Source organism: Ranitomeya variabilis, chromosome 2 (genome assembly GCF_051348905.1).
Source record: "Ranitomeya variabilis isolate aRanVar5 chromosome 2, aRanVar5.hap1, whole genome shotgun sequence".
Classification (NCBI taxonomy): Eukaryota; Metazoa; Chordata; class Amphibia; order Anura; family Dendrobatidae; genus Ranitomeya; species Ranitomeya variabilis.
In genome coordinates this window covers 447,094,402-447,120,662 of record NC_135233.1, presented here as the reverse complement: position 1 = coordinate 447,120,662, position 26,261 = coordinate 447,094,402, and the positions used below count along the sequence as shown (strand labels likewise).

The window sequence follows — 26,261 nt, the reverse complement described above, 5'->3', positions numbered from 1 at the left end:
CACCTCTCCCTACTGCTTCTTGCCTCTCTCCGTGCCCCGGGAGGGGAGTTTTCTGGCCGTTGGACCCCGGTGTCGGGTGTACGGCGCGGAGTTACCCGGTTTCGGGCGCCAAGCGACAGATACTTTGTTTCAATTTGCCACCTAGTCGACGTAAGGTAGGAGAGAACCAATCAGAGAGTTGCGACTCATCCATGCCGACCAATTAGAATGCGAGAAGAATAGAAGGGGCGGAGCGCGGGAATGTGTGTGTCATGTGACTCGTGTGTGGACTTTACACTCCTCAGTACGTACGTACTACTAACCAGCGTTGTGTGCAGTGGAAGGGGGACTACAAGTCCCAGCAGCACCCAGAGTTCTTCCCTGAGAGCCTGTGTCACATGATTCATAGCCTAAATCTTGTGCAGGATGACAGGTCATGGGCATTATCACATCTGGACCTCAATTTTCAATTATGCATTTTTATTTTTTTTTGTAAATATATTTCTTCTTTTTTTTTTTTTTTCTAAGAGCCAGAACTTTATTTTTCTGTTGAAAAGTTCACGTTTAAAAACGCGTCACATCCGATTGTGGCAAGTTACCATTCACTTCAGTGAGGGAACAAGTCTATACTGCACGTCGGGGGCATTTTTTTTTTTCCTTTTTTCCTTTTTCCTTTTTTATTATTTGTTATTTCTTTCAAAGTTTTCTTCTTATAAACTACAACAAAACCCCAATTTTATTCACACAGCTTTTGCAGAGGAATGTGCCAAAAAGCCTCTTTCTGTTGCTAGACCCCATAGTATAATTAAAAAGCATGAAAAATGCTGTAAAAAAATTGCTCATTTTTTATAAAACTCTGCTCATTTTTCAGAAAGCAGAGTTTAGATGTGGATTTTTCTGCCAGAAAAAAAAAAAAAAAAATTCTAAGCAATTGTACAGTAGGGCTCCGTGCACATTGAGCTTTTTTTTTTTTTACTGATTTTGAAGCGAATACCCTTTAAAATCCACATGAATTATTATTCAAAGATTATTTGTTTCTGGTTTTCGATGTGGATTTTTTTAGAGGAACCCCTTCAACTCCAACTTAACCCTCAAGATTATTTAAAATATATATGTATATAAATACTGTATATATTTTTATTTTATTTTATTTTATAGGCATCCTCTCCTTAATAATAGCCAAATAAGCCATATATGCCCCTGTGACACCTCTACTTCGCAGCCTCCCCTCCCCTCACTTTGGTCTTTGTTGATCTACCTGCAGGGGCAAGGTCACAACTAGAGGGCGCGACCTCTAGCTCAGATCTCTGAGCTCATGGGTGTAGTGCCGGCCTCATCCTCCTACACTGATTGTATCAGGCACTGTTCACACCATGAGTGGTGAGGTTTTAAAGCACCACTCCAGCATTTTTTTTTTACTGCAGCTCATGATTTAACACGTTCCAGCAGGGAGAAAATCATTCCACCCTTCCATCAGCGCACCTGTGACTTGATCGCAGAGCGCCGATGGGCTTGTTATGATGGCTGGGGTCTGCTGAAGACCCCCAGTGCCTGTCATCACGATCTTCCTATGAACGTCGGCCCGTGGTTGGCATTCGTAGGAGAACGTGATTTCTGCTATGTATAATACAGGCGGTCGGAACATCGCAACTGCAAGTCCCCTAAGGGAACCATTAAATGCAGTGAAAAGTTTTTTAAAAAGTTTGAAATAAATATGAAAAAAATAAGTTCAAATCTCCTCTCCCCCTTTTGCCAAACTGAAAAAAACACCAACACATATTTGGTATTGCTGCGGTCAGAAATGTCCAATCTATTAAAATATAAAATAAATTAATCCGATAGGTAACAGGCGTAAGAAAATAAAAATTCAGACCGCCAAAATGAACTTTTTTTGGCCACAACGTTGCAATAAAATTTAATAAGAATAGTATCAATAAAAACGTCAGCTCAGGGCACAAAAAATAAGCCATCACACAGCATTATATCCCGAAAAGGCTGCGGGTCTCGAAAAATGGCGACACGAGCAAAACATTTTTTTCACAACCTAAATTATATATATATATATATATATATATATATATATATATATATATATATATATATATATATATATATATATATATATATATATAGTACAGACCAAAAGTTTGGACACACCTCCTCATTTAAAGATTGTTCTGTATTTTCATGACTATGAAAATTGTAAAGTAAATAGATCAATGGCTGCACTCAATTTTACTGTACTAAAGCAAGGAAATGTGCGATACATGAAATGTGAATAGCGTAATGGCTTGTGAAATCTATGAAAAAACACATGAGATGCTTAGCACAAGATTTGGCCAAAAATTGTGAGCCCATCCACCAAACGTCAAGGTAATCTCAGATCGGATGGGTAACTAACCTGTCTGCCTAGTGTGAACACTTACCTATGGCTAATAACATGGTAAAGCCTGCATTTATAGGAAGGTCGGAACCAGCTGTGTTTGGATGTAATTAAAATCACAGCATGGTGAAGGGCGGGGCGTTCAAGTCAGAAAAAATAGTACATAGTAAATATAGGAAAACTGACTGAACAGCAATCTAAAAACAGAAGAAAGACAGCGCCACAACGGCCAGTGATGAAAATCTTACGTATTTAATCTGCCTCCTGCGGCGACGTTTCGGTACAATGACCTTTATCAATCACAATGTCCAAGCACCATTATATACCTCTAGCACCACCCCCCACTTAGCAAAACACCAATGGGGATACAGCACCATATTGAAAAAAGACATATACACATAAATACATAAAAAAACAACATTACAAATACATTAACAATGACGGTGTATAATCTAACAAAAATCCACTAACCCCGATCGCTATAATACCAGAAATCCAGCCCACAATAGCACAAAAAACCTCCCCACCATGGAAATGTAAACAAACGGCGTTCTTGCAATAGACACGCAGCATTCAACGTAACCAGGATACCAGCCAGCCCACTAGATGACTCCATAGCGGCCACAGTCCAATCCTATTCACAGTCACATATCGTGATCGCGGAGATTCCAACATATGGGGTGTATTACTGCGCAGGACCAATCCACTCTCTTTGTTGTCCTGAGATAAGTCTCCACCGCGCATGACTGAGACAGTGTCCGTAGAGGTCCAAATCTAGAGCGGTACTGCGCAGGCTCTAAGTCCTCATCCAGCGCTCGCATAGTCAGACATGCAGAGGCGGCAACACGCATGTCCCACATATCTCCAATGCATCGCAATTTAGACAGACATCTGTAGGTGTATTCTACTATATCCTTTCTTCCACAGTACAAGGGAAACCGGCAACACGAGAGTCTGTTAAAATTAGACCTGGGGACTCATGATAGAAAAAAAATCAGCGCAAAATATCCCCCAACCGTCTACAAATAAAGTACATTGCCCAGCACAGATTTTATGGACATTACCCCCCCAAAAAATGGCGAAAACGAATCCATATAGAACATCACCAGCACTTCAATACTAAATATAGACATATATATATATATATATACTCACATATAGAAAACTCATGGCCAAACAGCCAAACATATCATATTACCACAGTCTCGTAATTCTAAAAAACACTTTTCTCATTATAAGGTATATATCAAAGACTAAAGAGATATACCGTACTATATATGGCTATAACAACATTATAAATAACCTTCTTCAGGGATAAAGGCAACATGATAATAAGGAAAAAGGGTATGGCAGCAGGTCTTCAAAGGCAAAATACCCTATATACGAAAATATCCCAATATTATATATCGAGAAAGTCGTCTATCATATACAATCCAAATTTCTAAATCGACTGATCTCCTAAGGGCGAACCATCATTCACATAAATAAAGTGTATATACAATAACTCACATAGAAAAATGAAACTCCTAAAAAATGAAAAAGTATACAACATAGTTAAAAACAAAATACCAAAGGGATACTGCAAAGAGCACATAACGGATACTAAAGACAACAGCTCTGCTGGTACTCTATGTTCATTCCCCTAGGGTGCAGGGTGTCAAGCTCAAAAATCCATCTGAGTTCTTTTCTCTTCAAAAGGGCAGTACGATCTCCACCCCGTCGCATCACCGGTGCATCATCAATGACTCTATATCTCAGTTGGTTAACTGAATGACCCATATCATAGAAATGTCTCGGTACAGGTAGATCCAATAGCTTAGTCCTAATTGTACTCTTGTGCTTGCTGATCCTTGCTTTGACCTCCATTGTGGTCTCCCCCACATAGAAGAGGCCACACGGGCAGGTCAGGACATACACCACTAAATTACTCCTACATGTATACCGTTTCCTTATCTCATATCTTTTACCGGTATAAGGATGACAAAAAAAGGCTCCCTTGATCATGTTACTACAGCACGCACATCCTAAACACGGAAAGTTACAAAGTCTAGGTTGGCTCAATGTCGTTTGTAGGTCTCTCTTGGAACTCCCAATATCAGATAAAACCAATTCATCTCTCAAGTTCTTGTTCCTCCTATATGAAAACAGTGGAGGTGTTTGGAATTCAACAACATTAGAGTGACCCTTGCTCAACAGAGACCAATGTCTACGTATGATGTCCGAAACCCTTGTGCTCATACCATTATATGTAGTTACAAATGGAATTCTTTTGCTTGTCTCAACCATTTCTTTAAGGGCCAAAAGATCTTCCCGTCTAACGGCCAAAGCCCGCTGTTTAAATTTCTCTAGGTCAACCCTAGAGTAACCACTTAACAAAAATTTTTGACACATTTCTTCTAATCTGCCATAAATACGGGTTTCACATGAAACAATCCTCATCACCCTCAACAGTTGGCTCCAAGGCAGGGACTCAACCATATTACGTGGGTGTTCGCTAGAAAAATGCAAGAGGTTGTTCCTGTCTGTCCCCTTGACATATAGATCCGTATGTAAACTCCCCCCAGACTTATAAACACAGGTATCAAGAAATTGCATCTTATCCTGAGAGCAATCCATAGTAAAACCGAGACCAGGATGTATATTGTTCAGATAAAGGAAAAAAGTTCAAGCTCATCCCTGTCACCATCCCACACCAGGAAAATGTCATCGATGTAACGCCGCCAGCCCCTGACATGACTCCAAAAACGAGAACTGTACACGTGTTCGCCCTCCAGGACAGCCATATACATGTTAGCATAAGTAGGGGCCACATTGGACCCCATGGCTGTCCCGCGGCGCTGCAGGAAATAATCATCCCCGAAGAGAAAAAAATTCCTCCCCAGGATGAACTCCAGCAGCGCCAGGACGAACCGTGCACAGTCCGGAGCCATGCCGGAGCTAGCGAGCGTCACACCGACTGCAGACAATCCCCTGGTATGTTCAATGGAGGTGTACAGGGAGGACACATCAAAGGAAACCAACCACGTGGAATCAACCACATGTATACCTTCAAGGGATTTAATAAAATCACACGTGTCCCTCACATAGGAGGGAGCAGAAACAGCAAAATCCCTCAACAGACGATCTAAAAAGATGGCCACTTTACTACATAGGGACCCCCTGCCCGACACAATCGGTCGACCAGGAGGTCTCCGTAGATCCTTATGGATCTTAGGGAGGGTGTACAATATAGGGACCACAGGGTGATCAACCTTCAGGAACCTAGCCAGTTTCACATCAATTAGGCCAGTATCAATTAGGCCTTGGAGCCAACTGTTGAGGGTGAGGAGGATTGTTTCATGTGAAACCCGTATTGATGGTAGATTAGAAGAAATGTGTGAAAAATTTTTGTTAAGGGGTTACTTTAGGGTTGACCTAGAGAAATTTAAACAGCGGGCTTTGGCCGTTAGAGGGGAAGATCTTTTGGCCCCTAAAGAAATGGTTGAGACAAGCAAAAGAATTCCATTTGTAACTACATATAATGGTATGAGCACAAGGGTTTCGGACATCATACTGTTATGGTTCTCAATGGCAAGAGAACATAGCCCAGCAAACATACGAACTAGCTCTTGGAAGGATGGAAACTAAACTGACCATGAACTAAACCTGCCGCACAACTAACAGTAGCCGGGTAGCGTAGCCTGCGTTTTATCCCTAGACGCCCAGCGCCGGCCGGAGGACTAACTAATCCTGGCAGAGGAAAATATAGTCCTGGCTCACCTCTAGAGAAATTTCCCCGAAAGGCAGACAGAGGCCCCCACAAATATTGGCGGTGATTTTAGATGAAATGACAAACGTAGTATGAAAATAGGTTTAGCAAAATTGAGGTCCGCTTACTAGATAGCAGGAAGACAGAAAGGGCACTTTCATGGTCAGCTGAAAACCCTATCAAAATACCATCCTGAAATTACTTTAAGACTCTAGTATTAACTCATAACATCAGAGTGGCAATTTCAGATCACAAGAGCTTTCCAGACACAGAAACGAAACTACAGCTGTGAACTGGAACAAAATGCAAAAACAAACAAGGACTAAGTCCAACTTAGCTGGGAGTTGTCTAGCAGCAGGAACATGCACAGAAAGGCTTCTGATTACAATGTTGACCGGCATGGAAGTGACAGAGGAGCAAGGCTAAATAGCGACTCCCACATCCTGATGGAAACAGGTGAACAGAGAGGATGATGCACACCAGTTCAATTCCACCAGTGGCCACCGGGGGAGCCCAAAATCCAATTTCACAACAGTACCCCCCCCTCAAGGAGGGGGCACCAAACCCTCACCAGAACCACCAGGGCGATCAGGATGAGCCCTATGAAAGGCACGGACCAAATCGGAGGCATGAACATCAGAGGCAGTCACCCAAGAATTATCCTCCTGACCGTATCCCTTCCATTTGACCAGATACTGGAGTTTCCGTCTGGAAACACGGGAGTCCAAGATTTTTTCCACAACGTACTCCAACTCGCCCTCAACCAACACCGGAGCAGGAGGCTCAACGGAAGGCACAACCGGTACCTCATACCTGCGCAATAATGACCGATGAAAAACATTATGAATAGAAAAAGATGCAGGGAGGTCCAAACGGAAGGACACAGGGTTAAGAATCTCCAATATCTTGTACGGGCCGATGAACCGAGGCTTAAACTTGGGAGAAGAAACCCTCATAGGGACAAAACGAGAAGACAACCACACCAAGTCCCCAACACAAAGCCGAGGACCAACCCGACGCCGGCGGTTGGCAAAAAGCTGAGTCTTCTCCTGGGACAACTTCAAATTGTCCACTACCTGCCCCCAAATCTGATGCAACCTCTCCACCACAGCATCCACTCCAGGACAATCCGAAGATTCCACCTGACCAGAAGAAAATCGAGGATGAAACCCCGAATTACAGAAAAAGGGAGACACCAAGGTGGCAGAACTGGCCCGATTATTGAGGGCAAACTCCGCTAAAGGCAAAAAAGCAACCCAATCATCCTGATCTGCAGACACAAAACACCTCAAATATGTCTCCAAGGTCTGATTCGTCCGCTCGGTCTGGCCATTAGTCTGAGGATGGAAAGCAGACGAGAAAGACAAATCTATGCCCATCCTAGCACAGAATGCTCGCCAAAATCTAGACACGAATTGGGTACCTCTGTCAGAAACGATATTCTCCGGAATACCATGCAAACGGACCACATTTTGAAAAAACAGAGGAACCAACTCGGAAGAAGAAGGCAACTTAGGCAGGGGAACCAAATGGACCATCTTAGAGAAACGGTCACACACCACCCAGATGACAGACATCTTATGAGAAACAGGAAGATCCGAAATAAAATCCATCGAGATGTGCGTCCAGGGCCTCTTCGGGATAGGCAAGGGCAACAACAATCCACTAGCCCGAGAACAACAAGGCTTGGCCCGAGCACAAACGTCACAAGACTGCACGAAGCCTCGCACATCTCGAGACAGGGAAGGCCACCAGAAGGACCTTGCCACCAAATCCCTGGTACCAAAGATTCCAGGATGACCTGCCAACGCAGAAGAATGAACCTCAGAAATGACTTTACTGGTCCAATCATCAGGAACAAACAGTCTACCAGGTGGGCAACGATCAGGTCTATCCGCCTGAAACTCCTGCAAGGCCCGCCGCAGGTCTGGAGAAACGGCAGACAATATCACTCCATCCTTAAGGATACCTGTAGGTTCAGAATTACCAGGGGAGTCAGGCTCAAAACTCCTAGAAAGGGCATCCGCCTTAACATTCTTAGAACCCGGCAGGTAGGACACCACAAAATTAAACCGAGAGAAAAACAACGACCAGCGCGCCTGTCTAGGATTCAGGCGTCTGGCGGACTCAAGATAAATTAGATTTTTGTGGTCAGTCAATACCACCACCTGATGTCTAGCCCCCTCAAGCCAATGACGCCACTCCTCAAAAGCCCACTTCATGGCCAAAAGCTCCCGATTCCCAACATCATAATTCCGCTCGGCGGGCGAAAATTTACGCGAGAAAAAAGCACAAGGTCTCATCACGGAGCAATCGGAACTTCTCTGCGACAAAACCGCCCCAGCTCCGATTTCAGAAGCGTCGACCTCAACCTGAAAAGGAAGAGCAACATCAGGCTGATGCAACACAGGGGCGGAAGAAAAGCGGCGCTTAAGCTCCCGAAAGGCCTCCACAGCAGCAGGGGACCAATCAGCAACATCAGCACCCTTCTTAGTCAAATCAGTCAATGGTTTAACAACATCAGAAAAACCAGCAATAAATCGACGATAAAAGTTAGCAAAGCCCAAAAATTTCTGAAGACTCTTAAGAGAAGAGGGTTGCGTCCAATCACAAATAGCCTGAACCTTGACAGGATCCATCTCGATGGAAGAGGGGGAAAAAATATATCCCAAAAAGGAAATCTTTTGAACCCCAAAAACGCACTTAGAACCCTTCACACACAAGGAATTAGACCGCAAAACCTGAAAAACCCTCCTGACCTGCTGGACATGAGAGTCCCAGTCATCCGAAAAAATCAAAATATCAAAATATCATCCAGATACACAATCATAAATTTATCCAAATAATCACGGAAAATGTCATGCATAAAGGACTGAAAGACTGAAGGGGCATTTGAAAGACCAAAAGGCATCACCAAATACTCAAAGTGGCCCTCGGGCGTATTAAATGCGGTTTTCCACTCATCCCCCTGCTTAATTCGCACCAAATTATACGCCCCACGAAGATCTATCTTAGAGAACCACTTGGCCCCCTTTATGCGAGCAAACAAATCAGTCAGCAGTGGCAATGGATATTGATATTTAACCGTGATTTTATTCAAAAGCCGATAATCAATGCACGGCCTCAAAGAGCCATCTTTCTTAGCCACAAAGAAAAAACCGGCTCCTAAGGGAGATGACGAAGGACGAATATGTCCCTTTTCCAAGGACTCCTTTATATATTCTCGCATAGCAGCATGTTCAGGCACAGACAGATTAAATAAACGACCCTTAGGGTATTTACTACCCGGAATCAAATCTATGGCACAATCGCACTCCCGGTGCGGAGGTAATGAACCAAGCTTAGGTTCTTCAAAAACGTCACGATATTCAGTCAAGAATTCAGGAATCTCAGAGGGAATATATGATGAAATGGAAACCACAGGTACGTCCCCATGCGTCCCCTTACATCCCCAGCTTAACACAGACATAGCTTTCCAGTCAAGGACTGGGTTATGAGATTGCAGCCATGGCAATCCAAGCACCAACACATCATGTAGGTTATACAGCACAAGAAAGCGAATAATCTCCTGGTGATCCGGATTAATCCGCATAGTTACTTGTGTCCAGTATTGTGGTTTATTGCTAGCCAATGGGGTGGAGTCAATCCCCTTCAGGGGTATAGGAGTTTCAAGAGGCTCCAAATCATACCCACAGCGTTTGGCAAAGGACCAATCCATAAGACTCAAAGCGGCGCCAGAGTCGACATAGGCATCCGCGGTAATAGATGATAAAGAACAAATCAGGGTCACAGATAGAATAAACTTAGACTGTAAAGTGCCAATTGAAACAGACTTATCAAGCTTCTTAGTACGCTTAGAGCATGCTGATATAACATGAGTTGAATCACCGCAATAGAAGCACAACCCATTTTTTCGTCTAAAATTCTGCCGTTCACTTCTGGACAGAATTCTATCACATTGCATATTCTCTGGCGTCTTCTCAGTAGACACCGCCAAATGGTGCACAGGTTTGCGCTCCCGCAGATGCCTATCGATCTGGATAGCCATTGTCATGGACTCATTCAGACCCGCAGGCACAGGGAACCCCACCATAACATCCTTAATGGCATCAGAGAGACCCTCTCTGAAATTCGTCGCCAGGGCGCACTCATTCCACTGAGTAAGCACAGCCCATTTACGGAATTTCTGGCAGTATATTTCAGCTTCGTCTTGCCCCTGAGATAGGGACATCAAGGCCTTTTCCGCCTGAAGTTCTAACTGAGGTTCCTCATAAAGCAACCCCAAGGCCAGAAAAAACGCATCCACATTGAGCAACGCAGGATCCCCTGGAGCCAATGCAAAAGCCCAATCCTGAGGGTCGCCCCGGAGCAAAGAAATCACAATCCTGACCTGCTGAGCAGGATCTCCAGCAGAGCGAGATTTCAGGGACAAAAACAACTTGCAATTATTTTTGAAATTTTGAAAGCAAGATCTATTCCCCGAGAAAAATTCAGGCAAAGGAATTCTAGGTTCAGATATAGGAACATGAACAACAAAATCTTGTAAGTTTTGAACTTTCGTGGTGAGATTATTCAAACCTGCAGCTAAACTCTGAATATCCATTTTAAACAGGTGAACACAGAGCCATTCCAGGATTAGAAGGAGAGAGAGAGAAAGGCTGCAATATAGGCAGACTTGCAAGAGATTCAATTACAAGCACACTCAGAACTGAGAAAAAAAAAAAAAAAATCTTCAGCAGACTTCTCTTTTCTCTCCTTTCTCTGTCAATTAATTTAACCCTTTATGGCCGGTCAAACTGTTATGGTTCTCAATGGCAAGAGAACATAGCCCAGCAAACATACGAACTAGCTCTTGGAAGGATGGAAACTAAACTGACCATGAACTAAACCTGCCGCACAACTAACAGTAGCCGGGTAGCGTAGCCTGCGTTTTATCCCTAGACGCCCAGCGCCGGCCGGAGGACTAACTAATCCTGGCAGAGGAAAATATAGTCCTGGCTCACCTCTAGAGAAATTTCCCCGAAAGGCAGACAGAGGCCCCCACAAATATTGGCGGTGATTTTAGATGAAATGACAAACGTAGTATGAAAATAGGTTTAGCAAAATTGAGGTCCGCTTACTAGATAGCAGGAAGACAGAAAGGGCACTTTCATGGTCAGCTGAAAACCCTATCAAAATACCATCCTGAAATTACTTTAAGACTCTAGTATTAACTCATAACATCAGAGTGGCAATTTCAGATCACAAGAGCTTTCCAGACACAGAAACGAAACTACAGCTGTGAACTGGAACAAAATGCAAAAACAAACAAGGACTAAGTCCAACTTAGCTGGGAGTTGTCTAGCAGCAGGAACATGCACAGAAAGGCTTCTGATTACAATGTTGACCGGCATGGAAGTGACAGAGGAGCAAGGCTAAATAGCGACTCCCACATCCTGATGGAAACAGGTGAACAGAGAGGATGATGCACACCAGTTCAATTCCACCAGTGGCCACCGGGGGAGCCCAAAATCCAATTTTACAACATCATACGTAGACATTGGTCTCTGTTGAGCAAGGGTCACTCTAATGTTGTTGAATTCCAAACACCTCCACTGTTTTCATATAGGAGGAACAAGAACTTGAGAGATGAATTGGTTTTATCTGATATTGGGAGTTCCAAGAGAGACCTACAAACGACATTGAGCCAACCTAGACTTGGTAACTTTCCGTGTTTAGGATGTGCGTGCTGTAGTAACATGATCAAGGGAGCCTTTTTTTGTCATCCTTATACCGGTAAAAGATATGAGATAAGGAAACGGTATACATGTAGGAGTAATTTAGTGGTGTATGTCCTGACCTGCCCGTGTGGCCTCTTCTATGTGGGGGAGACCACAATGGAGGTCAAAGCAAGGATCAGCAAGCACAAGAGTACAATTAGGACTAAGCTATTGGATCTACCTGTACCGAGACATTTCTATGATATGGGTCATTCAGTTAACCAACTGAGATATAGAGTCATTGATGATGCACCGGTGATGCGACGGGGTGGAGATCGTACTGCCCTTTTGAAGAGAAAAGAACTCAGATGGATTTTTGAGCTTGACACCCTGCACCCTAGGGGAATGAACATAGAGTACCAGCAGAGCTGTTGTCTTTAGTATCCGTTATGTGCTCTTTGCAGTATCCCTTTGGTATTTTGTTTTTAACTATGTTGTATACTTTTTCATTTTTTAGGAGTTTCATTTTTCTATGTGAGTTATTGTATATACACTTTATTTATGTGAATGATGGTTCGCCCTTAGGAGATCAGTCGATTTAGAAATTTGGATTGTATATGATAGACGACTTTCTCGATATATAATATTGGGATATTTTCGTATATAGGGTACTTTGCCTTTGAAGACCTGCTGCCATACCCTTTTTCCTTATTATCATGTTGCCTTTATCCCTGAAGAAGGTTATTTATAATGTTGTTATAGCCATATATAGTATATCTCTTTAGTCTTTGATATATACCTTATAATGAGAAAACTGGTTTTTACGTACCGGTAATAGGATTTTACTGAGTCCACGACAGCACCCCTACGAGAGAGGGGATCCGCCCACCTTCCGGACAGGAACCTACAGGATTTAAAAGGGCGGTCCCCCTCACCACTCCAGTTTGGGTTTCAGAGTATAAGGGACACCGCCATTGAGTTAGTACCTAAATATATACACTTAAACATTACTAAATACCATCACCTTCTATAGAGTGATATTTAAAGGCACACTTTCCAAAGGGTGCAGAAACCAGTGACTAACTACGGGGGGGAATGTGCGGGTGCTGTCGTGGACTCTGTAAAATCCTATTACCGGTACGTAAAAAACGGTTTTCCTATCGCCCACGACAGCACCCCTACGAGAGATTTTCAAAGATCAATCACCTGGGCGGGACTACAGCACTAAGTACTGTACGGCCAAAAGCTAAATTGGCCTTTGATGATAAATCAAGACGATAGTGTCTATAAAAGGTGGAAGGAGATGACCACGTTGCCTCCTTACATATTACGTCTATGGAGACGTCCGCTCTTTCTGCCCAGGATGAGGCCATGGCTCGAGTGGAGTGGGCCCTGATGCCATCTGGTGGTGTCTGGCTTTTAGCAGTATAAGCCAAATGTATCGCATCTCTAATCCATCTGGCAATAGACGCTCTTGTTACACTCGCCCCTTTCCTTGGATTCTGAAAGGAAACAAACAGAGCCCTACTCTGCCTCCATGGTTCTGTTTTATGCAGGTACTCTAACAGTGTTCTCCTAACATCTAGCATGTGATATTTCTGCTCTTCAGCTGAAACCGGATCGTCACAGAATGATGGTAAAATTATTTCCTGACTTCTATGAAACTTGGAAGCTACTTTTGGTAGGTATGCTGGATCTGGTTTTAACACTACTCTATCCTGAAAGACCATTAAATAAGGGGGGTCTATCGACAATGCTTGTAAATCACTCACTCTCCTAGCGGAAGTCAGGGCCACTAGGAAGGCTGTTTTTAGAGTTAAATTTTTAATGGAGACAGAATCTAATGGCTCAAAGGGGGGTTCTGTTAAAGCATCCAAAACAAAATTTAAATTCCAGGGTGGCAATTTAGGAACATACACTGGGTTACTACGTTCAGTGGCCTTAATAAATCTAGATACCCATCTATTTCCCACCACATCACTGTTATATAATGCCCCCAAAGCTGATACTTGGACTCTAAGTGTATTTACCGCCAAGCCCAATTCTCGGCCTTTCTGTAGAAACTCCAAAATAGCCGGAATTGGAACCTTGCCTGAAAAGGGATGTTGGTAGAAGGCAAGGAACTTTTTCCAAGTTTTAGAATAGATTTTAGCGGTAACTTCTTTTTGGCTATTTAAAAGGGTAGATATCAGAGCCTCTGAAAACCCTTTCCTCCTCAATAACTCCCTCTCAAATTCCACGCCGTCAGATGCAGGGATTGCACATTGGGGTAACGGAATGGACCCTGAGAAAGAAGCTCCGGACTGACCGGCAATACCCAGGGGTCGGTCACGGACATTGCCCTGAGTAACGAGAACCATGCCCTCCTGGGCCAAAAGGGAGCAATCAGGATCACTCTCGCCCTCTCCTCCCTGATCTTTCTGAGGACTATAGGGATCAGACACATTGGGGGAAATGCATATGCCAGAGGGAAATCCCAGTGAATCTGAAGGGAGTCTATTACACAGGGTTTGTCTGCTACCCGAAGCGAAGCAAACTTCCTGGTCTGTCTGTTCTCTGTCGTTGCAAACAGGTCTATGTCGGGTAACCCCCACAGGTCTACTATCTGTTTAAACACTTCTCGACTTAGAACCCATTCTCCCTGACGAAGAGAATGACGGCTGAGGTAATCTGCCTCTGTGTTGAGCTCTCCTCGAATGTGCACGGCTGAAAGAGAGCGAAAGTGAGCTTCGGCTATGTCGAGTATGTCTGCAGTGGTGTTCATTAGAGACCTTGACCTTGTCCCTCCTTGATGATTGAGATATGCTACTACTGTTGTGTTGTCTGACTGGACCCTTACATGTGAATCTCGCAGAGATGGTAGCCACCTGAGTAGAGCCTTTTTTACTGCCATAAGCTCTTTCCAAGTCGAGGACTCTTGAGCTTGTAAGAGAGACCATTGCCCTTGAGTCCAAACATCTCCTACGTGAGCTCCCCATCCTATTGGACTGGCATCTGTTGTGACCGTGTTGTCCCGTACTACACTCCAGTGTACTCCTTTTCCTAAATGTTCCATATTTAGCCACCATCTCAGACTGTGTAGAGTGGTGGTGGATAGCCTGAGTCTTCTGCCTAACTGACCCTGAAGACTCCTCTCTGCATCCAAGACCTGGGCCTGTAATACTCGAGTGTGGAATTGAGCCCACTGGACGGCCGGTATGCAAGATGTTAGGGATCCCAGAAGGGACATAGCGTCTCTCAAAGTCAGATCTGTTTTTTTTGTCACAGTACTGACTTTGTGCACAATCTTCTGCTTCTTTTCTTCCGGAAGGAAACATAGTTGGTCTTCCGAATTTAGCAGAATACCTAAGAAAGTCTGAGTCGTTGATGGTTCCAATCTTGATTTTTCCATGTTTATTAGCCAACCCAAGTCCTGTAAGGAAGATATTACATGCTTTAGGCGACGCCTACACTGAAAATACGAATTTCCCACTACTAGGAAATCATCCAAGTAGGGTATAATTAATGTATCTTGTTCCCTGACATGGGCCATTACTTCCACAATGATCTTAGTAAAGACCATCGGTGCCATAGACAGACCAAATGGCATTGCAGCAAACTGAAAGTGTCTGACCTGATCGTTTAAGCGAACCGCCATTCTGAGGAATTGTTGATGATCCTTGTGAATGGGCAGATGGTAATACGCATCCTTTAAATCCAGGACTGTCATGAAACATCTGGGAAAAAGAAGTTTAGTCGCCTTTTTAATTGATTCCATTTTAAAGGCATGGTATTGTAGATATTTGTTCAATCTCCGTAAATTTATGATGGTTCGAAAGGATCCATCTGGCTTGGAGATCAAAAATAAAGGGGAATAGAACCCTTCCCCCTGCTGATGTTTTGGAACATCTACTATAACTGCCTTCTGTCTTAACATCTGGACCTCTTTTTCCAGAGCCTTTTGTTGGTCTAAGGAATCAGGGGCAGTCAAGATATAAAAATGTGAAGGTTTTTCTCGGAATTCTAATTTCAAACGCCACTTAACTATGCCCAGAACCCAATTGCTCGAAGTTATTCTGGCCCATTGAGCATAGAAGTGCTTTAACCTGCCCCCTACTGGTAGATCTTTATTAACGATAATTTTTTCTGCGTCTTGAAGAAGATGAAGAGGCATTAAAGTCCGAACCTTTCTTTTTCGGCTCCGTTGACTCCCAGTCTCGGTTCTGGTAAGGTCTTCGGTATGGGAAGCGTCTCTTGAAGGTATTCCTAAAGGTAGGATTAAAAACTTTAGGAAAACCTTTTTTCCTATCCTCGGCTTTAGCTAGGATGTCATCCAATACCGGGCCAAACAGGTACTCACCCCTACACGGAATTGTACACAGTTTAGCTCTCGCCTGGGCATCTCCCTTCCAGGTCTTAAGCCATAGAGCTCGGCGAGCAGCGTTCGAGAGACCTGCTGATCTAGCTGCTAATTTTAGAGAATCCACTGACGCATCCGCCAAATACGCCACACCTTCACGTATTTGTGATAGGGAGTTCAGCATCTTGTCTCTAGGCACCTTGGATTTCAGTTGTTCCTCCAGCTGGGTTATCCAGACCATGACGGACCTAGCTGTGCAAGTACCAGAGATCGCCGGCTTAAATGCTCCAGCAGATGACTCCCACACTTTCTTCAGAAACATATCTGCCTTTCTATCCAACGGATCTTTCAGAAGGCCTACATCCTCCAGCGGCAAGGTACCGGCTTTAGATGTCGAAGCCACCGCCGCGTCCACTTTTGGGACTTTCATCCATTCCGCCAAGTCATTATCATCAAAGGGATACCTCCTCTTTGCTGATGACGGCAGGAAACCTTTGTCTTGTTTATCCCATTCCCGTTTTATAAGGGTCTTAACTGTATCCACTACCGGGAATGATTTATGACTCTTCTGGCACAAGCCCGCAAACATTATGTCCTGCGCAGATCTCGGTTCCCTGTTCTCTGCAACGCCCATGGTTGCTCGGACTCCTTTAACTAACATATCCATGTTATCGACTGAAAAACACGGCCTTCCCTCTTCATCTGAGGAGGATGGAGATGAAGAGCGGGAACATTCAACCTCTTGCAGGGACGGGCTAGATCCAGGAGTCATGTCCCTGACTGACCTTACATGGCGGCTGTCTCTAAGGGAATGGCTTATCTCCTCCCTGATGACTGCTCTGAGGTCTGACGAACGAAGAGGAGCTTCCTCTTCTAAGGTCTGACAGATGCAAGCCTGGCAAAGCCTTTTAGTGTAATCATCAGGCATTGGAGTCTTGCATAAAGCACATTCCTTATGTTTAGTTTTAGATGTCTTTTTGCCCTAAAACAAAGCAGAAAATAACAGACCATATCAGCACCAGGTGTATTACTAACACTCACCATAAGGCTGATTCTGTGAATACCGGCTGTGGAGGAGAAGAATCCCTCTGTGACGCTGGGGCGCTCACATGCTGCTGCCCCCGTACCACTCTGCTGCTACTTCTTGAGCGGCTACTACCGCTCTTGCTGCTCTGCTTCGGACCCTCTCCCTGAGGGTGCTCCGCGTCCCCTAGAGAGGACATTCTGATGCACGCTTCATTCCATAGCCGGCGTTCTTTTGAAATCGCCGCAGCGCTCCTCCCCGGCCTACCCCGGAAGTGTAACAACTACTTCCGTGTTCACCAGCGCCGGTGAGAACGCTGACCGTGCGCACAAACTGCGGACCAGGACGGCACTGCCCGGCTCCTGGGACGCGTTCCGAATGGCCAGACGAGGGGGGGTCTGCACGCAGGACACCCCCGCCGCTGCTTCCGGGCCCCCCGATTCTGCCGTTCCAAAAAGGATACCGCACAGAGGCATGGTGGACCCGGGTAAGTCCATCCTGTAGGCTCCCGCCGTCCGGACAGGAACCCAAACTGGAGTAGTGAGGGGGACCGCCCTTTTAAATCCTGTAGGTTCCTGTCCGGAAGGTGGGCGGATCCCCTCTCTCGTAGGGGTGCTGTCGTGGCGATAGGAAAAGTGTTTTTTAGAATTACGAGACTGTGGTAATATGATATGTTTGGTTGCTTGGCCATTACATTTCTATATGTATATATATATGTCTATATTTAGTGTTGAAGTGCTGGTGATGTTCTATATGGATTCGTTTTCGCCATTTTTTTGGGGGGTAATGTCCATAAAATCTGTGCTGGGCAATGTACTTTATTTGTAGACAGTTGGGGGATATTTTGCTCTGATTTTTTTTCTATCATGAGTCCCCAGGTCTAATTTTAACAGACTCTCGTGTTGCCGGTTTCCCTTGTACTGTGGAAGAAAGGATATAGTAGAATACACCTACAGATGTCTGTCTAAATTGCGATGCATTGGAGATATGTGGGACATGCGTATTGCCGCCTCTGCATGTCCGACTATGCGAGCGCTGGATGAGGACTTGGAGCCTGCGCAGTACCGCTCTAGATTTGGACCTCAACGGACGCTGTCTCAGTCATGCGCGGTGGAGACTTATCTCAGGACAACAAAGAGAGTGGATGGCTCCAATAACATAATGGCTTGTGAAATGTATGAAAAAACACATGAGATGCTTAGCACAAGATTTAGCCAAAAATTGTGAGCCCTGTTGTGAATTCTGCTCTTGGGCTCCCTCTGGTGGTTGTAAGTGGTAGCGCTGCTGTCTCTGAATCACAGCATTTATCAGGTGTTTTCACTTTTTGCAATTTGGACAGGGCTATTTAGTCTTGATTCACCCTTTAGTCAGTGCCAGTTGTCCATTGTTCCTGGAGGATTCACATCCCTGCCTGGTCTCTTCTGCTTTGCAGTTCTTTTCAACAAAGATAAGTTCTGGCCTTGATTTTGCTGTCCACATGCTGTGGTCTTATTGTTCAGTTATTCTCCACGTTTTGTCTTGTCCAGCTTGGTCTGTATAAGGATTTGTTTAGCCAAGCTGGTATCTCTGGAGATGCAGATATACCCTCCATGTCTTTAGTTAGCTGTGGAGTTTTTGTATTTTCTGTGGTGGATATTTTCTAGTATTTTAATACTGATCACATAGTACTCTGTCCTGTCCTTTCTATTTAGCTAGAAGTGGCCTCCTTTGCTAAATTCTCATTCCAGTCTGTGTATGTTTTTTCCCTCTCCTCTCACAGTCAATATTTGTGGGGGGCTGCCTGTTCTTTGGGGATTTTCTCTGAGGCAAGATAGTTTTCCCTTTTCTATCTCTAGGGGTAATTAGTCCTCCGGCTGTGTCGAGATGTCTAGGGAGCGCTAGGTACATTCCACGGCTACTTCTAGTTGCGGTGTTAGGTTCAGGGTCTGCGGTCAGTACAGGTACCACCTTCTCCAGAGTACGTCCCATGCTGCTCTTAGGCCACCAGATCATAACAGTACAACTGGCCAACAATGAGTTAACCGCATCTCAGAAGAAGGGAAGGAAAGTGCTGAGCCATTTTTTTTTTCTCTGTAGTCTGTTGTGTTTTTTTTTTCTCTTCCCTCTTTGCCTCTGGGTGGCTCAGGAGTTCGGCGCTGGTATGGATGTTCAGGGATTGGCTTCTCGTGTGGATCAACTTGCTGCTAGAGTACAGGGTATTTCCGATTATATCGTTCAGACTCCAGTTTTAGAGCCTAGAATTCCAACTCCTGATTTGTTTTTTTGGGATAGGTCCAAATTTCTGAGCTTTAAAAATAACTGTAAACTGTTTTTTTCTCTGAAACCCCATTCCTCTGGTGATCCCATCCAGCAGGTTAAAATTATTATATCTCTGCTGCGTGGTGACCCCCAGGATTGGGCATTTACCCTGGAACCTGGGAATCCGGCGTTGCTTAATGTAGACGTAGACACCTTTTTTCAGGCGCTTGGGTTATTGTATGACGAACCTAATTCAGTGGATCATGCTGAGAAGACCTTGTTGGCCATGTCTCAGGGTCAAGAAGCGGCAGAATCATATTGCCAGAAGTTTAGAAAATGGTCTGTACTGACTAAATGGAATGAGGATGCCTTGGCGGCAATCTTCAGAAAGGGTCTTTCTGAATCCGTTAAAGATGTTATGGTGGGGTTCCCCACGCCTGCTGGTCTGAGTGATTCTATGTCTCTGGCCATTCAGATTGATCGGCGCTTGCGCGAGCGCAGAGTTGTGCACACTATGGCGTTGTCTTCCGAGTGGAGTCCTGAGCCTATGCAGTGTGATAGGATTGTGTCTAGAGCTGAACGACAAGGATTCAGACGTCAGAATAGGTTGTGTTTTTACTGCGGCGATTATGCTCATGTTATTTCTGATTGTCCTAAGCGTACCAAGAGAATCGCAAGTTCCGTTACCATCAGTACTGTACAACCCAAATTTCTGTTATCTGTGACCCTGATCTGCTCATTATCGTCATTTTCTGTCATGGCATTTGTGGATTCAGGCGCCGCTCTAAATTTAATGGACTTAGAATTTGCCAGACGTTGTGGTTTCCCCTTGCAGCCTTTGCAGAGTCCTATTCCTTTGAGGGGCATTGATGCTACACCGTTGGCTAAAAATAAACCTCAGTTTTGGACACAGCTGACCATGTGCATGGCGCCAGCCCATCAGGAAGATTGTCGTTTTCTGGTGTTGCATAATTTGCATGATGCTATTGTGCTGGGTTTCCCATGGTTACAGGTGCATAATCCAGTATTAGATTGGAAATCTATGTCTGTGACTAGTTGGGGTTGTCAGGGGGTTCATGGTGACGTTCCTGTAATGTCAATTGCCTCCTCCCCCTCTTCTGAAATTCCTGAGTTTTTGTCAGATTTCCAGGATGTATTCAATGAGCCCAAGTCCAGTTCCCTTCCACCGCATAGGGACTGTGATTGTGCTATTGACTTAATTCCAGGCTGTAAGTTCCCTAAAGGCCGACTTTTCAACCTGTCTGTGCCAGAAAATACCGGAGCTATGTGAAGGAGTCTTTGGAGAAAGGGCATATTCGGCCATCTTCTTCACCGTTGGGAGCAGGTTTTTTTTTTTTGTTGCTAAGAAGGATGGCTCCTTGAGACCTTGTATTGATTATCGCCTCTTGAATAAGATCACGGTCAAATTCCAATACCCTTTGCCTTTGCTTTCTGATCTGTTTGCTAGGATTAAGGGGGCTAGTTGGTTTACTAAGATTGACCTTCGAGGGGCATATAATCTGGTTCGTATTAAGCAGGGGGACGAATGGAAAACTGCGTTTAATATGCCCGAAGGCCATTTTGAATACCTTGTGATGCCATTCGGACTCTCTAATGCTCCATCTGTGTTTCAGTCCTTCATGCATGATATATTTCGGAATTATCTTGATAAATTCATGATTGTATATTTGGATGATATTTTGATTTTTTTCAGATGATTGGGAGTCTCATGTGAAACAAGTCAGGATGGTATTTCAGATCCTTCGTTAAAATGCCTTGTTTGTGAAGGGGTCTAAGTGCCTCTTTGGAGTACAGAAGATTTATTTTTTGGGCTTAATTTTTTCTCCCTCATCTATAGAAATGGATCTGGTTAAGGTTCAGGCCATTCATGATTGGATCCAGCCCACATCCGTGAAGAGCCTTCAGAAATTTTTGGGCTTTGCTAATTTTTATCGCCGTTTCATTGCCAACTTCTCCAGTGTGGTTAAACCCCTGACCGATTTGACGAAGAAAGGCGCTGATGTTACGAATTGGTCCTCTGCGGCTGTTTCTGCCTTTCAGGAGCTTAAACGCCGATTTACTTCTGCCCCTGTGTTGCGTCAGCCGGATGTTTCTCTTCCTTTTCAGGTTTAGGTTGACGCTTCTGAGATTGGGGCAGGGGCCGTTTTGTCTCAGAGGAATTCTGATGGTTTCTTGATGAAACCGTGTGCCTTCTTTTCTCGAAAGTTTTCGCCTGCGGAACGCAATTATGATGTCGGCAATCGTGAGTTGTTGGCTATGAAGTGGGCATTTGAGGAGTGGCGACATTGGCTTGAGGGGGCCAAGCACCGTATTGTGGTCTTGACCGATCATAAGAATCTGATTTATCTCGAGTCTGCCAAACGGCTGAATCCTAGACAGGCCCGATGGTCCCTGTTTTTCTCCCGTTTTGATTTTGTGGTCTCGTATCTTCCGGGTTCTAAGAATGTTAAGGCTGATGCCCTCTCTAGGAGCTTTTTGCCTGATTCTCCTGGAGTCCTTGAGCCGGTCGGTATTCTGAAGGAAGGGGTGATTCTTTCTGCCATCTCCCCTGATTTACGACGGGTTCTTCAGAAATTTCAGGCTGATAAACCTGACCGCTGTCCAGTGGGGAAATTGTTTGTTCCTGACAGATGGACTAGTAAAGTGATTTCAGAGGTTCATTGTTCTGTGTTGGCCGGTCATCCTGAGATTTTTGGTACCAGAGATTTGGTTGGTAGGTCCTTTTGGTGGCCTTCTTTGTCACGGGATGTGAGTTCTTTTGTGCAGTCCTGTGGGACTTGTGCGCGGGCCAAGCCTTGCTGTTCCCGCGCTAGTGGGTTGCTTTTGCCTTTGCCGGTCCCTGAGAGGCCTTGGACGCATATTTCTATAGATTTTATTTCGGATCTTCCGGTTTCCCAGAGGATGTCAGTTATCTGGGTGGTTTGTGACCGGTTTTCTAAGATGGTTCATTTGGTACCTTTGCCTAAGTTGCCTTCCTCTTCTGATTTGGTTCCGTTGTTTTTTCAGCATGTGGTTTGTTTGCATGGCATTCCGGAGAACATTGGGTCCGATAGAGGTTCCCAGTTTGTTTCTAGGTTTTGGCGGGCCTTTTGTGCTAGGCTGGGCATTGATTTGTCTTTTTCTTCCGCATTTCATCCTCAGACAAATGGCCAAACCGAGCCAACTAATCAGACTTTGGAGACTTATTTGAGATGCTTTGTGTCTGCTGATCAGGATGATTGGGTGGCTTTCTTGCCATTGGCCGAGTTTGCCCTTAATAATCGGGCTAGTTCTGCTACCTTGGTTTCACCCTTCTTTTGTAACTCTGGTTTTCATCCTCGTTTTTCTTCAGGGCAGGTTGAGCCTTCTGATTGTCCTGGGGTGGACTCTGTGGTTGACAGGTTGCAGCAAATTTGGGCTCATGTTGTTGACAATTTGGTGTTGCCTCAGGAAGGGGCTCAGCGTTTTGCTAACAGTCGTCGCTGTGTTGGTTCCCGGCTTCGGGTTGGGGATTTGGTCTGGTTGTCTTCCCGTCATGTCCCTATGAAGGTTTCTTCCCCTAAGTTTAAGCCTCGGTTTATTGGCCCTTATAGGATTTCTGAGATTATCAATCCAGTGTCTTTTCGTTTGGCCCTTCCAGCCTCTTTTTCCATCCATAATGTTTTTCATAGATCTTTGTTGCGGAAATATGTGGTGCCCGTTGTTCCCTCTGTTGATCCTCCTGCCCCGGTGTTGATTGATGGGGAGTTGGAGTATGTGGTTGAGAAGATTTTGGATTCTCATTTTTCGAGGCGGAGGCTTCAGTATCTTGTCAAATGGAAGGGTTATGGCCAGAAGGATAATTCTTGGGTTGTTGCCTCCGATGTTCATGCTGATGATTTGGTTCGTGCCTTTTATTTGGCTCGTCCAGATCGGCCTGGGGGCTCTGGTGAGGGTTCGGTGACCCCTCCTCAAGGGGAGGGGGTACTGTTGTGAATTCTGCTCTTGGGCTCCCTCCGGTGGTTGTAAGTGGTAGCGCTGCTGTCTCTGAATCACAGCATTTATCAGGTGTTTTCACTTTTTGCAATTTGGACAGGGCTATTTAGTTTTGCTTCACCCTTTAGTCAGTGCCAGTTGTCCATTGTTCCTGGAGGATTCACATCCCTGCCTGGTCTCTTCTGCTTTGCAGTTCTTTTCAACAAAGATAAGTTCTGGCCTTGATTTTGCTGTCCACATGCTGTGGTCTTATTGTTCAGTTATTTTCCAATGTTTTGTCTTGTCCAGCTTGGTCTGTATAAGGATTTGTTTAGCCAAGCTGGTATCTCTGGAGATGCAGATATACCCTCCATGTCTTTAGTTAGCTGTGGAGTTTTTGTATTTTCTGTGGTGGATATTTTCTAGTATTTTAATACTGACCGCATAGTACTCTGTCCTGTCCTTTCTATTTAGCTAGAAGTGGCCTCCTTTGCTAAATTCTCATTTCAGTCTGTGTATGTTTTTTCCCTCTCCTCTCACAGTCAATATTTGTGGGGGGCTGCCTGTTCTTTGGGGATTTTCTCTGAGGCAAGATAGTTTTCCCTTTTCTATCTCTAGGGGTAATTAGTCCTCCGGCTGTGTCGAGATGTCTAGGGAGCGCTAGGTACATTCCACGGCTACTTCTAGTTGCGGTGTTAGGTTCAGGGTCTGCGGTCAGTACAGGTACCACCTTCTCCAGAGTACGTCCCATGCTGCTCTTAGGCCACCAGATCATAACAGAGCCCATCCACCAAACGTCAAGGTAATCTCAGATTAGTACTATTTTTTCTGACTTGAACGCCCCGCCCTTCACCATGCTGTGATTTTAATTACATCCAAACACAGTTGGTTCCGACCTTCCTATAAATGCAGGCTTTACCATGTTATTAGCCATAGGTAAGTTTTCACACTAGGCAGAGAGGTCAGGTACCCATCCGATCTGAGATTACCTTGACGTTTGGTGGATGGGCTCACAATTTTTGGCCAAATCTTGTGCTAAGCATCTCATGTCTTTTTTCATAGATTTCACAAGCCATTATGCTATTCACATTTTATGTATCGCACATTTCCTTGCTTTAGTACAGTAAAATTGAGTGCAGCCATTGATCTATTTACTATATGTCTTTTTTTGGTTATGCACCAGTTCAGGCTAGATTGCTGTTTAGTCAGTTTTCCTATATTTACTATGTACTATTTTTTCTGACTTGAACGCCCCGCCCTTCACCATGCTGTAATTTTAATTACATCCAAACACAGCTGGTTCCGACCTTCCTATAAATGCAGGCTTTACCATGTTATTAGCCATAGGTAAGTGTTCACACTAGGCAGAGAGGTCAGGTACCCATCCGATCTGAGATTACCATGACGTTTGGTGGATGGGCTCACAATTTTTGGCCAAATCTTGTGCTAAGCATCTCATGTGTTTTTTCATAGATTTCACAAGCCATTATGCTATTCACATTTCATGTATCGCACATTTCCTTGCTTTAGTACAGTAAAATTGAGCGCAGCCATTGATCTATTTACTATATGAAAATTGTAAATTCACACTGAAGGCATCAAAACTATGAATTAACACATGTGGAATTATATACTTAACAAAAAAGTGTGAAACAACTGAAATTATGTCTTATATTCTAGGTTCTTCAAAGTAGCCACCTTTTGCTTTGATGACTGCTTTGCACACTCTTGGCATTCTCTTGATGAGCTTCAAGAAGTAGTCACCGGGAATGGTTTTCAATTCACAGGTGTGCCCTGTCAGGTTTAATAAGTGGGATTTCTTGACTTATAAATCAGTTGTGTTGTGCAGAAGTCTGGTGGATACACAGCTGATAGTCCTACTGAATAGACTGTTAGAATTTGTATTATGGCAAGAAAAAAGCAGCTAAGTAAAGAAAAACGAGTGGCCATCATTACTTTAAGAAATGAAGGTCAGTCAATCCGAAAAATTGGGCAAACTTTGAAAGTGTCCCCAAGTGCAGTGGCAAAAACCATCAAGCGCTACAAAGAAACTGGCTCACATGAGGACCGCCCCAGGAAAGGAAGATCAAGAGTCACCTCTGCTTCTGAGGATAAGTTTATCCGAGTCACCAGCCTCAGAAATCGCAGGTTAACGGCAGCTCAGATTAGAGACCAGGTCAATGCCACACAGAGTTCTAGCAGCAGACACATCTCTACAACAATTGTAAGGGTATGTGTCCACGTTGCGGATTCTCTGCGGAACTGCAGCGTTTTTTGCAGTGCAGAAACGCTGCAGATCCGCAATTGATTTACAGTACAATGTAAATCAATGAGAAAAAAAAAATGCTGTGCACACTTTGCGGAAAATCCGCTGCGGAAACGCTGCGGTTTAAAACAAGTAGCATGTCACTTCTTTTTTGTGAATCTGCAGCGTTTTTGTACCCATTTCATTATAGAAAACCACAGGGGTAAAAAACGCAGCAAATCCGCAAGAAAACCGCAGCAAAAATGCACAAAAAAACGCTGCGGAACCGCACAAAAAACCGCAGGTGCGTTTTCTGCCAGGAGAGACAGAATCCGCACCAGAAATTCCTAAGCCTTATCCGCAACGTGTGCACATAGCCTTAGAAGAGACTTTGTGCAGCAGGCCTTCATGGTAAAATAGCTGCTAGGAAACCACTGCTAAGGACAGGAAACAAGCAGAAGAGACTTGTTTGGGCTAAAGAACACAAGGAATAGACATTAGACCAGTTGAAATCTGTGCTTTGGTCTGACGAGTCCAAATTTGAGATCTTTGGTTCCAACCACCGTGTCTTTGTGTGACGCAGAAAAGGTGAACGGATGGACTCTACATGCCTGGTTCCCACCGTGAAGCATGGAGGAGGAGGTGTGATGGT

At 44.5% G+C, this 26,261-nt stretch overlaps 1 protein-coding gene across 2 annotated transcripts in view; it reads right to left on the bottom strand.

Moving 5' to 3' along the window:
• The window catches only part of E2F8 (E2F transcription factor 8), an 84,860-nt gene that overhangs the window by 40,433 nt on the left and 18,166 nt on the right, over nt 1–26,261 (bottom strand). Inside the window, exon 1 of one of the 2 annotated variants that reach the window (XM_077287205.1) lies at nt 4–241. The exons of the other annotated variant lie outside the window; for it this stretch is intronic. The gene's annotated coding sequence lies outside the window, so the exon portion shown is untranslated. Of the gene's footprint in view, nt 1–3; nt 242–26,261 lie in introns of those variants that run through there. 2 annotated transcript variants of the gene reach the window in all.